This window comes from Elephantulus edwardii, unplaced genomic scaffold (assembly GCF_000299155.1).
Source record: "Elephantulus edwardii isolate Elephantulus edwardi_28Jun2011 unplaced genomic scaffold, EleEdw1.0 scaffold00134, whole genome shotgun sequence".
NCBI lineage: Eukaryota > Metazoa > Chordata > Mammalia > Macroscelidea > Macroscelididae > Elephantulus > Elephantulus edwardii.
In genome coordinates, this window is record NW_006399884.1 from 8,146,436 (window position 1) to 8,160,851 (window position 14,416).

At 42.8% G+C, this 14,416-nt stretch overlaps 1 protein-coding gene across 1 annotated transcript in view; it reads left to right on the plus strand.

The window, feature by feature from the left end:
* The window catches only part of FLT1 (fms-related tyrosine kinase 1), a 223,193-nt gene that overhangs the window by 64,910 nt on the left and 143,867 nt on the right, over window positions 1–14,416 (plus strand). The gene's annotated exons all lie outside the window — the stretch shown is intronic.

Here is a 14,416-nt window from a genome sequence, read left to right on the forward strand (position 1 = left end):
CATAGTTTATCAATGATACTGATACTTGGGGCTTTTGTTCATGCCCTTTCACAATGTGCAATGCATTTGCACTCTTTTCCGCCTCCTTTACCTTCCATGGCCCACCCGTTGCTCTGTCACTTCTCTCATTTCTTGCTGTTTCATCTGAACAATAGTACTCTGTTCAAGGCCATCATAGAATCACTAGTTGTGCACCTGATGATTCCCCCCTCCGCCCCCCCCCCCCATGAGCTGATGGCAAATCTGATGTCAAGGACTTCTTTAAAGTCCTAAAGACCGAGGATGTTGCTTTAAAGACTCTGGCATGCATGACACAGCTATGGTATTGCCAGTTGCTTCACATGCATCTGAAGTTAGGAAATGAATAAAGAAGATGGTATTGGCAAGGAGTACTGAGTATTCCATGGACTGCTAAAATCTATCTCAGAGGAAGTGTAACCACGGTACTGCTTAGAGACGAGGATGGTGATATGTCATCTTGCATATTTTGGGCATTTTATCAGGAAGGGCCAGTGCCTGGAAAGGCGGAGGGTCAGAGAAGGAGAGGAAGCTCCTCAATGGGATGGATTAATAGGGTGACTACAACAGTGGGCTTGAACGTGGTAGAAATTGTGAGGATGGTACAGGATAGGGCAAGACTCAGATTTGTTGTTGACAGAGTCACTATTGAGTCGTAGTTGACCTGAGGAGACCACAGTGAGCTGCTGGGGAACTCCTGTGTCCCTCCAGGGCATCTTAGCCAGCAGCAGGCGCAGGGTAGGGGGTAGATGAATGAACCGAGTGAATGGACACATTCCTGCCCACTGTTGATTGTGCAGAGCTTCCTTGCATCCTGTTGATGACTAAGCCCTATTTGTTCTTCCCCTTTTTGTTTAGTCTGGAGGGATGATGCTAATGATAGCTCCTGGGAGTTCTTTGGAAGACCAAGAATAGAAGTGATAGGTACAGCAATAAAATACTAATGAGAGGACCCTAGAATTTTCATTATGCCTGGAATAGTTTCTTTATTGCTCTTCACGCTGCTCTCAGAGTGTGGGAAGAGCTTTTTTAAAAAATTACTCACATACACACAAGTACGTACACCTGCACAGCCTGGCTTGATTAAACATAAACAAGACATAGCTCTTTCATAAATTATGTGGCTTCCTCAGTTCCAGCTCTTGATCATCTTGTGTCGTAATTGTCTGCTTAGGGCCATTAAGACTGGAAAGTTACTAGTGAGTTCACATTCCTGTGAAGTAGTGGTTTCCACACCCAGTTGGTTGCTCATTTGAGTGTCATGTTCTGGAAATGGAAACACAGTTTGGGATCTTGAGTATCTTCTATACCATTGTGGATTAATCATCCGGGAGAAACAGATCTTACTGGGATTTCTCAATCATTTTGCTCAGGATGCAAAGGAGTCAGGCTTCCTCAAGTTGGGCTATGTAATCTTTTCTACATGGTAACTTAGTACATGACTTACTTTCTCCCACTTAAATGAAAAGTAGGGAGCGCTGATGACCTAGTCAGTAGGAAGTTGTACATTCAACCTCAAGGTGGGTGGTTCAAATCCATCAGAAGCTCTGTGGGAGAAAGAGGGGCATTGTCCTCCCATGAGATTTACAAACTCTGAGAACCTGAGAGGGTCAGCAACAGTGAGTCATATGAAGGCATTCCTACTGAATGCATAAACCAAAACAAGCAGACAAATCCAGATTGAATGATGACTGGATTCACAATACTTTAAAATACATAGAATAATTCTTGGTATTTAAGTTGTAAGCTTGAGTTAAAGGATATATGTATATTTGGACACAGCCAAAGCACTAGTTTGATTCTAGACTCTGTGTGTGTGTGTGTGTGTGTGTGTGTGTGTGTGTGCGCGCGCGTGTAAGTAACTCAAAATTATTACTTTATTTAGTATGACTGACAGTTATTATATATCAGCTAATAGAGAGAGATAAAAGTGTTAACATTCCCTGGAGAATCTACTAATTATGGAAATAATTCATAAAATACAGTGTGTGTGTGTGTGTGTGTGTGTGTGTATACATATATACACTTAAATACATTTAAAATCTATCAGAGCTATTGCATATCTGTTTAATCTTTATGGCTATAAAGAGCTTAAATGGCCTTATTTATTTTTTGTCTTTTTAATGTGGTAAAATGCTTTAAGTGAACTGTGCTTTGGCTAAATGATACTGTGGTTTTTGTTTTTCCTAGAATTTTTTTTTTTTTCATAAACACTGGGAATGAAAGAGGGCAGAGGAAAAGACAGTGTTCTGAAAACTTGCATTACTACTGAATAAAGAAGAAATAAAATAGAATTTCTCCCTCCCCCGGCCCCTGCAGATTTTAGTAAACTGATCACAGATTTAGGGTATTGTGTGTTAACATAAGTTATCAATACAGAGTGAGTTTGGAGTTGGTTGGTTGTTTTTTATCCTCAGCAAAATCCCAAAGCTATTGCTAATGAGTTTCTTGAAGAGGCTGGAGCTGCCCCAGAAGGACCCGAAGGCTGTCATCTTCAAAGAAGCTAACTGCCTCATCTTTTCCTCATGGGTTTGAACCACTGACCTTTTGGACTAAGCAACTGAGCACTCAGCTGTATAGCTAGGGCTCCTTTAGTAACAGTTGGAAACCAAATCCATTGCAGGAGAAAGACCTGGCAATCTATTTCTTGTAAGATTACAACCTTGGAAACCCCACAGGGCAGTTTTACTCTGCCCCTGGTCCAGACCATGGTCTTTGCAGTTACTTCCTGTGCCTCTGAAAGTTGAAAAGTGAATGAGGATGATAGAAGCAGAATTCATGCCTTTGAGTTATAATGTTGGAGAAGAATGTTAAATAGCCCACAGACTGGCAAAAAACTAAACAAATACCTCTTGGAAGAAGTTACAGCCAGGGTGCTTCTTAGAGGCAAAGATAGCGTTAAGTTGCTTTCACATACCCTGGGCATATTGTCTGGAAGGGTCCGGCCTTGGAGTGGGACATCATGCTGGGAACAGTGGAGGGTCAGAGAAAGAGAGGAAGAGCCTCAACTGGATAGGTTGACACAGTGACTGTGACAGTGGGCTTGAGCATGAGAGAGATGATGAGGACAGCACAGAATAGAGCATCGTTTAGATCTGTCATTCATAGGGTACACTATGAGTCCTTAGGTGACTCAGAAACACCTAGCAACAACAGGGTCGCATGGAGTTGGCATCCCCTTGACGAGAGAGAGAGATTGATTTGTTGTGGGTGATTTTCTTTTTAAAAAATTGTTAGCATTGAACGAAACGAAATAAGAGCCAAGATCATTTTAGGAACTAGAAAAGAAACTTCTGCCTGCTACAGACCTTGTTTCACAACAGGGAGAAATTTTACCAATCACTTCTGAGAAATGAACCCATCTTGTTCATTTCAAAGTCAAATTCCATTTTGCTCCTCTGAAGAAATAGAAATTTATTTCTGGTTGGGTGGGAAAGGCTACAGGTGTTACGACATCATAATTTATGATATTTCAAGAGAACAACAATGAAGAAAATATAAAATTGCACAAATGTAGTAGAAAGAATAAAGAAAGTAGTGCAATGGGGAGATGAAGTCACTTCCATTTATAGACTGTTCGTTCGTCTTTGTTCTGTCCAGGGAGGAAGTGGTTCAGGTCTGTGGCTCAGGCTGTGGTGGGGCAGAGCAGCGTGCGGGAGAGCTGGTTTCTGCTTGGCCAGTCCACAGGAGAGTTCTAGAATCCGCTAGTCCTCTTAAATTTTGAAGACTAAGAATCATGCAATGGCCTACCCTCAGTCTTATTCATATTCCTCGTCAGCTTTGCCAAAGCGCCAATAGGTTCATGTTGTATAGTCCTGTCAAGATTTCTAGACCAGAAGTGGCTCCATTGGAGAAAGATGAATTGTTTCTGTCCATAAAGATTTACAGCCTCATAAACCTGGCGGAGGGCCACTGTGAGTTGGAGTCAACTAGATGGCGCTAGGTTTGGATTTTGGTGTAATCTTTACTGAAGCAAGCTGCCTAATCTTTCTCCCAAGGAATCCTTTGGTGTATTTATACTGCTAACTCAGCACCCAGCTCAACACTTCACTATTGTGCCACCAGGGTATCTCTATAATCCTACCAGATTCCACTGCCATTAAGTCGATTTTGACTCGGATGCTTAGAAGATGTTCAGGTCACTGACTTGGAGATTGTCATGACCACCTGGGTCTTGGACTCAGTGTCATCTGTTGTTATTGCTATTAAATGCCATTAAGGAAGCCCAGACTTAGTGACCATGTACAACTGAATGACGCCCTGCCAAATCCCGCACCATCCTCGCAGTCATACCTATGCTTGAGCCCACTGTTGAAGCCACTGTCAATCCATGTCATTGAAGGTCTTCATCTTTTTCACTGACTTCCTTTTCTAAGCGTGAAGTCCTTCTTCAGGATCCTCCTCACACAACATGCCTAAAGTTTGTGAGATGAAAACTTACCATCCTTTCCTCTAAGGAGCACTGTGGCTACATTTCTTCCAAAACAGACTAGTTTGTTGTTTTGACTCTCTCTGGTACTTGGAATATTTAACACTCAACTTCTAGGCTGCCAACACAGGGATGTTGAGGGGACTTTTGCGTGGCCTATCCTTCCTGATGCTTCATAAGCTGAGATCACCTCCCCTCCCCACCTGCTGGCTAGAGTCCACCTGCTCATTTCCGAGGTTGGCCTTTTTTCTTTCTTCAACCTGCTTGTGAAATGTTGAATGTGTTTTGGTCATTTTTATAGGAAGGTTCAAAGCATCCAAGTCATAACCACTACAGGTTTGTTTTCGGATATGCATTGTTTAGATCATGGGTCATGTTAGTTATTCCTCTCCATCTGTCTATCATGAAAGAACCCCGGGGGGAGCAGTGGGTTAAAACTCCAGACTGCTAATTGAAAGGTTGGTGGTCTAGTCCATGGGAGAAAAATGTGGGAGCCTGTTTGTGCAAAGATTGCTATTATGTGCCGTCTAGTTGCTTGCGACTCACAGCAACCCTATGTACAACGGCTCTGGACTCTGCTTTATCTTGAGCCAATCTCATTGTCTCTGCCACACTTACTCCCATTACCCCAGTCATTGTGTCAATCCATCTCATCCAGGGTCTTTCTCTCTTGCGCTGTCTCTCCACCCTCCCAAGCATGACTTCCTTCTTCAAGGACTGGCCCCTCCTTGCAACATGCCCAAAGTATGTCAGACAAACCTTCAGAATCCTTGCCTCCAAGGAGCAGCGTGGTTTCACCCTTTCCAGGACGAACTTGTTTGTTCTTCTAGCAGACTATGGTGTATTCAGTACTCTTCTCCAACACCACAACTGAAGGGGATCAATTCTTTTTCTCTCATTCTTGGTCCTTGTCCAGCTTCCTGATTCTTAGCAAGTATATTTAAAAACCTGCAACCAGGAGAGAATGAAATAAATGAATGGGAACTTCTAAGAACCAAATCTCTATCCCTATAAAAGAAACTTCCACTCAGTCCTGTAAAGTCTTTATGAGTTGTAATTGAATTGATGGCAGTGAGTTTTTATTTGGTCACCTATTTTAAGTGGAATTTTCATATTAACACATAATACTGATTTGATTACCACATTTCCTTCCAAAAGCTTAACCACATAAATAACCCCAGCACATATGTAGTAACTTCCAGCATAACACTCTTAGTGGAAGTGACATATTGGGGTTTGCATGGTTGGCAAAAAATGCATCCTTTGCATCCTATTTGCATAAAAATTTGTCTTTATAGATAAATAGAATGTCAATACCAAGTTTGTTAGTGTTCTTTAATAGAAAAAAAATGTTGACCGTCACTGGCTTCTTTGGGAAAATCTTGTTTTCTTCCCTGCTCTCTGATGACCAGTAAAATATCCAGAGAGAAACTTCTGCTGCTTTCATTGTGTTAACAGTGTTCGCTTCTTAACAGGCACATTTTGAGGGTAACTGGTTTTCCATCTAAATACTCTGTCAGCCACCTACCCAAACACACGTTTGCTCAGCATCTTCCATGTGCATAGCACAAAGATAAGCACCATTGGGCTTGAGTATTTCACTTTTCATTGTGTAAGATCAAACATATTTAATGATTCCTTGTTGGATCTGTTTGTGAGATACCTGCGGAGAATCTGATAGACCATCTCAGGGGCAAACACACAAACCAAGAGAAACCCTCAAACTCACTGCTGTTAAGTTGGTTCTGCCTCATATCAACCCACCAGCAGGTTTCAGAGGCTGTAAATCATAATGGAGAGAGACTGCTTGTCTTTCTCCTGAGTAGCTGCTGGGGGATTCACGTCAGACTCTGGGTTAGCAGAGCAGCACACTCTGGACCACACCCCCAGAGTTCACTATCTCAGGGGTAGAGACCCAGGAATCAGGAAACGGGTTCTATTCTTGGCACCGTCCTTGACTTCTGTGTGACCTTGGCCAGTTAGCTCTCATCTCTGTTTCAGTTTCCCCTTCTGTAAATGGTAAAAACCATGCTTCCCCTTTCTGATGAGTCACAGCTATTAATGAGTTAAATGAGAAAGTCACTTTAAAGGACATTTTCCTCTTTCCAAAAGAGCTTGAAATCATTTCCTAGGTATTGCGCAAGCTCTCTCTTTCTTTCTAATAAATTATAAAGCCAAACCGGGCTGCTTCTTGGAGGCAAGTCATACTTTGGACGTGTTGCAAGGAGGGACCAGTCCTTGGAGAGGGACGTCATGCTTGGGAGGGTAGAGAGACAGGAGGGGAAGACCCTCTATGAGGTGGATTGATTCAGTGACTGGGGTAATCAAGATGGGTGTGTTGGAGACAGTGCAATTAGCACAGGACAGAGCAGAGTTTAGGACAGTTGTACATAGGATCGCTATGAGTCGCAAGCGACTCGACGGCACATAACAACAACAGCAATAGTTGAGTATTCACTCTGAGCCTCTAGTGCTGAATTAACAGAAAAACCCTACTTAATGAAAGTGCAGTGGTTATTCGAGAAGTCTTACTGGAATAAACTAGAAATTATAAAGTTAGTGTTAGGAAAAATAGTAATAGCAATAAACCCATTCATCCCAGTTAATTGCAACCCTGTAGGACAGGGTAGAACTGCTCTTTAGTGTTTCTGAGGCTGCTGTCCTTACAGAGCAGACTGCTAAATCTTTGTCCTACAGAGGTCTGGTGGTTTTGAACCATCCACCTTTGAGTAACTGTCAAGAGTTACTGAGTTACTGTTCTTCTGTGGAAAAAATGTCAATCAGCATAGGGGCTCTTTGGGAAAATCTCACTTAACCCCACTGCATCTATCAGCTTACAGTATGCTCGAAAAAAATCCCAATCCAACCTATTGGTGTTGAGTCAATTGCAATTCACAGCAGCCCTGTAGGTCAGAGCAGGGCTGCCTCATGGGGTTTCCAAGGCTGTTGTCCTCACAGTAACAGATTGCCACTTTGTCTCACAGACTGGCTGATAGATTTGAACTGTGGACATTTTGGTTAGCAGCCTAGCTCTTCCTCAGTGCAGCAACAGAGAGCACCTTGTAAATAGTTATCCAAAGGAGAGACATTACAGCAGCCCGGTCCACCAAGCTGTTGATTTGCATTGTCCTCTGCATTGTCTTGGGACTGTCTTGTCCAGCCTGTCCAATGGGGTGTCCCTGTGCCCTACCCAACTTGCTCCAAAGCCTCACTTGCTTTATTTGGTGCTTTGCCAGTGCATCTCTTTCATGATGAGAAAATGTAGTTGGATCCTGAGTCTGGAGTGACTCTACTTCATTGTGTTCTTAATTACATTGATAGGTTTTCTAAGAACACAGAAACAAAAAACAACAAACCAACAGACATATACAGTCTCAAGGAACCTCTTTCAAAACTTGAAAGTAGGTCAGCTCTGGAGTCTAAAACAGCGACCTGATTTGGAAGACATGTAGGAAACAGTAATCTTTGCTGCTCTCCACGATCCTCCCATCCAGAATCTCTCTGTAAAAATGTCAGGGGGATGTCTAGAAAAGTCTAACCGCTCTGGTTCTTTGGGTGCTTCTCTGTTTCCAAGGTGGCCTGCAAAAAGAAGGGCAGGCAGACAGGCACCTAATTGCACTTGTCTATTGTATATATCAACAAATGAGCAGAGAAAGTGGGATTGTATCATTAGGGATGACGCAGGGCCAGGTCATTCAGGGAAAACGTGTTTTTGCCATTCAGTGGGGTATGCTAGAAAAACAGGGCAAAAACAATTGTTAATGGTAGTTAATTAGAAACATGTTCATGGACTCTAATTGGCCACTGGCATGAATGTTTATTATTTTGGTGCTGCAACAGCTTTATGTCAAGTATCCTGTTTTCTGTCTACAAAATATCAAGAAGGTCTGGCTGTTTAAAAATGGAAAGGCCAACATTTCTGGATGCTGAAAACAAGTGAGCTACCTATGGAAAAATATGATTTAAGCAATCCTCTACTTTTGGGACATAATGATTCATACTTTGTGTTTTTAATATGCATCTCCTTTAAGTATCATTTCCTTTATATCTTTCTGTCTCCGGACATAGAGACCAGGCAGGTGGGGTGAGTGGACAAAGTGTCTTAAATCAGGCATGACACAGAGAATTTTAATTTGCCACGAATAAAATTTGAAATCCAAAAGAGGTTTTTAAAGCAGTCACTATACCAAAGACTATGCTATTAGCAGGTCTATGAGCTCAAACAAACAACCCAGTATGATGGGCCATTTTGTACAGTAGCTTTCATCATAAGCCAATAGTGAATGCTTACTTATTAGTGGAGAATGTCTTGCATCCTTTTATGTAATTATTGGACAAACCAGTACATACTGCTTAGTGTGGATGTTTGTAAGGACAACAGCCTTATTAATATTTCAGACAAAGTCTGAGAACACAACCCCAGTCCATTTGCCAAATTCAGCTCTACCACTTTCCTGTGCCTCTGAGATTGCTGCCCCCCTTCCCACTGTCCGTGGTGATACAATGAATCTAATGAATCACTGTTGCTAATGAATTAACTGTCTCCTATAATTGCTATCAAACATTTCTGTGACCCAAAGGCTGGACTGTGGAAGGTCTGCAGTGAATGGCTTTTTTAGGAGGGATTTTAGGCAAATTCACTCTGGCTTCCCAGGATTGGGAAGCCCAGAAGTTCATGACACAGTTGTAGAACACTCCTTAGGAAGATCAGGAGCCCTCTGGTATAGTGGGTTAGGTGCTGGACTGCTAACTGAAAGGTTGGCAGTTCGAGCCCACTAAGGTGCTCTACAGGATAAAAATGACACATTCTGCTTCCACTAAGATTTAAAGCCTCTTAAGAGAGTTTTGGTGGCCTAGTGGCAAAGAAGCTGTGCTGCAATCCCTAAGATGCGCAGTTTAAATCCACCAGATGCTCTGCTGGAGAAGGAGGGACAGTCTCCTCCTTTGCCTGTCGGATCTGATTCGATGGTACACAACAAGAAAAGAAAGAAAAAAGATTTACAGCCTCAGAAATCTTACAGGTATCTTCTGTCATTTAGCATCAGAATTGACTCATTAACCAATTTACTATGGAGTGAGTTTATTTACTCACTTTATTTACTTGAGACAATGAGTTTTTTTACTTATTTATATGAAAGGGAAGAGTGGCAGACACTTCAAATCTTCTTTGGCCATATACACACATTTTCTAGAACTTGAATGGAAAAATTTTCATTAGTGAGTAATGGTATAACTAACTTGAACAAATCAGTTACCTAATTTGTATTTTAAATATGTAACCATTTACTTAGTGGATTATTTTCCCTTTCATTCCTTTTTTTTAAGGAGTAGATTGCTTCTTGAGTTAGTGACTCTAGTCTAAACTTTGAGTGAGCCCTCATTGCCCTTTTTTGGTGGGGGAAAAAAAGCACCTGGTTGATTAGAGAGGTGCTCTAGTGATTAGCGAAGGCAGGGAAGAAGCGGACTCAGTGTGTCAGAGATGGTCAGACGACATGACAGAGGGAGGGGCTCAGATCCGTTGTCCTTGGGTTGCTGTGAGTCATAGTTGACTTGAAAGCATCTGATAACAACTGATGGTATGGTGATTAAACTAAGAATGCACGTATATGTTTTAAGAAGGCCACTTGTGATATAAAGATGCCACTTGACTCCTTTTAAATTTGTACCAGCTCATAGTAACCCTCCATCTGATTGCCTTGGCTATCAATCTTTATGGGCAGAGACTGCCCATTTTTCTCCTTCAGAGCACTAGTGGATTCAAACGGCTGACCTTTTAGTTAGCGGCTTGATGTGCTTCACACAGTGTGGCTAACATTGAGAAGAAGGGGAATCCCAGAACACTTGTGCTTAGGCAAAACCTATGTCTAGACTAAAAAGCTGTTATATGAACACAGCAAGAGAACGCGGCATGGTTTAAAATCAGTAAGGGTGTAGGGCAGGGATGTACCTTTTCTCCATACCTATTCAGTCTGTATGCTGAGCAAATAATTTGTGAAGCTGAACTCTATGAAGAGAAATGTGGAATCAGGAAGAAGACTCATCAGTATCCTGCATTGTACAGATAACTTTGCTGAAAGTAAGGAGGACTTAAAATACTTGCTGCAGAAGATCAAGGACTGCAGCCTTTAGTATGGATTACATCTCAACATCAGGAAGACAAAAATCCTCACCTCTGATAGATGGAGAAGGAACTGAAGTTGTAAACGGTATCATTTTGCTTGGATCAGCAGTCAGCACCCTTGGTACCAGCAGTCAGGCAGTTAGGAGACATATTGCACTGGACAAGGCCGCTGTCACAGATGTCAGTCTGAAGACTAAAATGCAGTTTATTCAAGCCATGATTTTTTTTTCAGTCACTTGCTATGCATCTGAGAGCTGGACATTCAATAGGGATGATGGAAGAATTGATACCTTTGAGCTGTGTTATTGGAGAAGAATACTGAATATCCCTCAGACGTCTAAAAGAACAAGCAGATATGTTTTGGGGAAAGTGCTACCAAAACGGTCCCTAGGCAAAGATGGCGAAGCTTCGTCTCACATGCTTTAGGCCTATTGCTAGGAGGAGCTGTTCCTTGGAGAGGGACATCATGCTTGGAAAGATGTAGGGTCTGGAAGAGAGGATGATCATCAATGAGATATATCGACACAGTGACTGCAGCAGTGGACTCAGGTGTGTGGGGTTGATGAGGATGGCACAGGATAGGGCAGGGTTTGAGTCTGTTGTTCATAGGATCACTGTGAGTTGTACTTGACTCAGTAACACCTCATAGCAACAACACAATGCTGTCAGGGTTCCTTGTAACATCAAGAGCCAGATTTTAAGAAGGGGTAAAAAGTTTTAGAAAGGTGACATCCCTTACTTGGTCAGTGATTTTTAGTTGCTTCCGACCCATAGAAACCCTCTAGGACAGGAAAGCAACACAGGACATGTTGGAGCCTTCATCCTGGCTCTGGGGTTCACCGGCACTTGCCAAATGTGGGATTCGAGACCAAATCAGTTACCTTTCAGAGTCTGGGTATTGTCAGCTGTCCAGTGGAGAGAACAGGATTTGTGCATCATAAGGTTATTTGGCACTTAAGTGAGACCATCTATAAGGAATAGTTAGCCTTGGCACATCACAAGGTCTCCATTTGTCAGCGAAAGGTTGGCCAGTACTTTCAGCATGTGTTGGGGCTGATGTCCATTGCAAAGCCACTTCCCCCTGAAGTGGCGTCATCTACACTCCAGTATCCTGGGAACACTGACAGTAGCCTGACAAAACAATCCACACTGCAGGTTAGGAAGCATGACTGAATCCCTTAGCAGGTCTCTTGGTAGATGGTTGATACACATTTCAGATCCTTTAAGTTATTGTTGCTGTGACCGGGTGCCATTGAGTCTGTTCCAGCTAATAGAGCAGAACAAAACTGCCTGAACTTGGCATCATGCTTATAACCATTGCGGTGTTTGAACCCGAAGCTGCAGCCACTGTATCAGTTCGTCTTTCTGAGGATCTTTCTCTTGTTGGCTGTCCCTCTACTTTACAAAACATGATGTCCTTCTCCAGGGACTGATTGATGCTTCCTAATAACAAGCTCAAATTAATTGAAAGTAGAAATTGGATCAGGATTTTTATCTCAGCCCCTCAGATATTCATTGATCCAAGTAATTGCCTGACCTCTTGACATTTTTGTTGCTTCTATTCAATTATGTTTTGATATTTTTCCACATACTTACCTCTTCAATAGGTATGTTGGAGGGTGCTTTCAAGTGAATTTTCAGTTCATAGTGACCACATGGAACAAAGTTTGCAGAAACAATTTATTTGGCCTTCCTCCCAAAGAGCTGCTGGATGGGTTTGAACCTACAACCTTTTGGTTAACAGCCAGGCACTGAACCATTGCCAGTCCGGGCTCATTTCAATCAACAGATCAGTTCCTAAGGTGACAGAAGGAACAAAATTGGAAACTTCTTTGCAGGAAATCTACTCATATTTTTTACATTGAATATGTGTGGTGGTTCTGTTTGAAGGTGATTGTGCTGATGGTCTTGCGCTTGTTCAGAGCATCCATAAAGAAAGAAGGGCGCTGGTATCTAGTTTCATTTTCTTGTAGACCAGAAGTCGCTTCTCTGTGTGTCAGCAGTAATGCAAGGTTAATGTTATCCATGGCTCTCAGGTTGTCACATGCCTGTTCTGTGGTGACGAGTTTATCCAGACACCAGCCAGGTCCTCTGTCTTCATTAGTATTTGTCATGGGGAATGGACAGGCCTTGAGGGTGGTGACATAGTGCTTATTAGTGTAGGGGGCAGGTGTGAGGTCATTTCATGGTCACTAAGGCCTCCTTTCCAGAAAGCTTGGGGTTCAGTGATCGATAGCAGAGTTGACATCTGGTGTGAGGGTAAGCCCACCTCTCGCCAGGTTAGATTCCCTCTTCTTACCAAGAAGATTAACCGAGAAGCAGACAAATGCTGCCTGTCTCCTGTGTGCTGAGTCGGTGTGCTGGGCACTGAGGCTCTAACAGTGAATAGGGCAGTCTCGGCTCCTGAGCACTTAACCATTGTCAGTCTAGTGAGTTAATAACATAACTAGTGTTCCGGTCCATCTGCTGTGCCAAGCATGTTGCCAAAGGAACTCATATAGTATCATCTGAAAGATGAGACTTGGTCTCACATACTAGAAGCATATTATTAGGATCCAGTCCCTGGAGAAGGATATCGTGCTTGATAAAGTACATGGTCAGTGGGAAAGGGTAAGACCCTCAGTGAGATGGATTTATAACACTGATTGTAATGACCAGCTCAGACGTGTTCACGGTTGTGAGGGCAAGCAGGATCCGGAAGTGCTGTGTGATGTTGTACATGGGGTCACTGTGAGTCGGAGCTGACATCTAACAACAAAAGGAATAGAGAGAAGACAATCTAATTACAAGAAAGTCCCTTTGACTTTGGGAAATGTTATTAGATGCCATCAGTGCAACTATGAGGCATAGAGACCCCATGTTCAACAGACAGATGAGACTGCCTGGTCCCTATGCCGTCCTCAGAGGCATCGCTCTGCCCAGGATCTCGGTAATAAGATGCGTGGACATGTTAACACAGGTAGCATGCGCTTGCTTGTCTTGGGTCTGCAGTGTATCCCTTTCCCCAGAGAATTTAAGGCTGTTCTCTAAAAGTACAGTAAATAAATGAGCTAATCTGAATAAAAGGAGAAAATGGGGTATGATTAGTACAGAGATGTAGGTCACACAGTTTATTTCCAGTTGTCGAGAGGGAGAGAAAGGAAACATACACTTTTGTAAGGTCAAGGGGTCTATGAGATTAAAAACCAGAAGCTCTGGTGACACAGTAGTGAAAGCACTTGGGTGGTGGCTTGAACCCATCAGCTGCTCCTCGGGAGAAAGGTTAAGGTGACTTCTGCAAGGATGACAGCTTTGAAAATCCTACCAGGCATTGTAGGGTCACCGTGAGTCAGAATTTCACTTAAAGGTAGTGGGTTGTGTTTAGTTTTGAGAGAAACAGAAAACAGGAAGAGTATAGCTTCTCAGGGGAGTGGAGTCTGAGAGAAGTAGTTTCTTCCTCCCCCTCAGATTAGGTAATTGACAGACAGACAACTCCTCCAACAGGACAGATGCCTATTTCAACACACCTCGGCATGGTCAGGGCAATGACACCAGTGTAGAGGGTGTGTAAGGCCATTCTCTGGACAGACTGGATCCAAGAACATGATGTTGAAGCTGTACAATAGAGTCAGGAAACTCTGTACAATTCTGAATGGTAGATTTCTTATAGTCACACTTTTGTTAACCAGACCCAGTGCCTTTGAGTAGATTCAGACTCATTGCAACACTACAGTCAGAGTAGACCTGCCGTTCAGGAATCCCAGGGCTACAATCTTTATGGGAGCAGATTGCTTCTACTAAGGCTGGTGAGTTTGAACCCCTGGCTTTTCAGTTAACAGGCCAATACTTAACCCACTGTGCCACGTCAA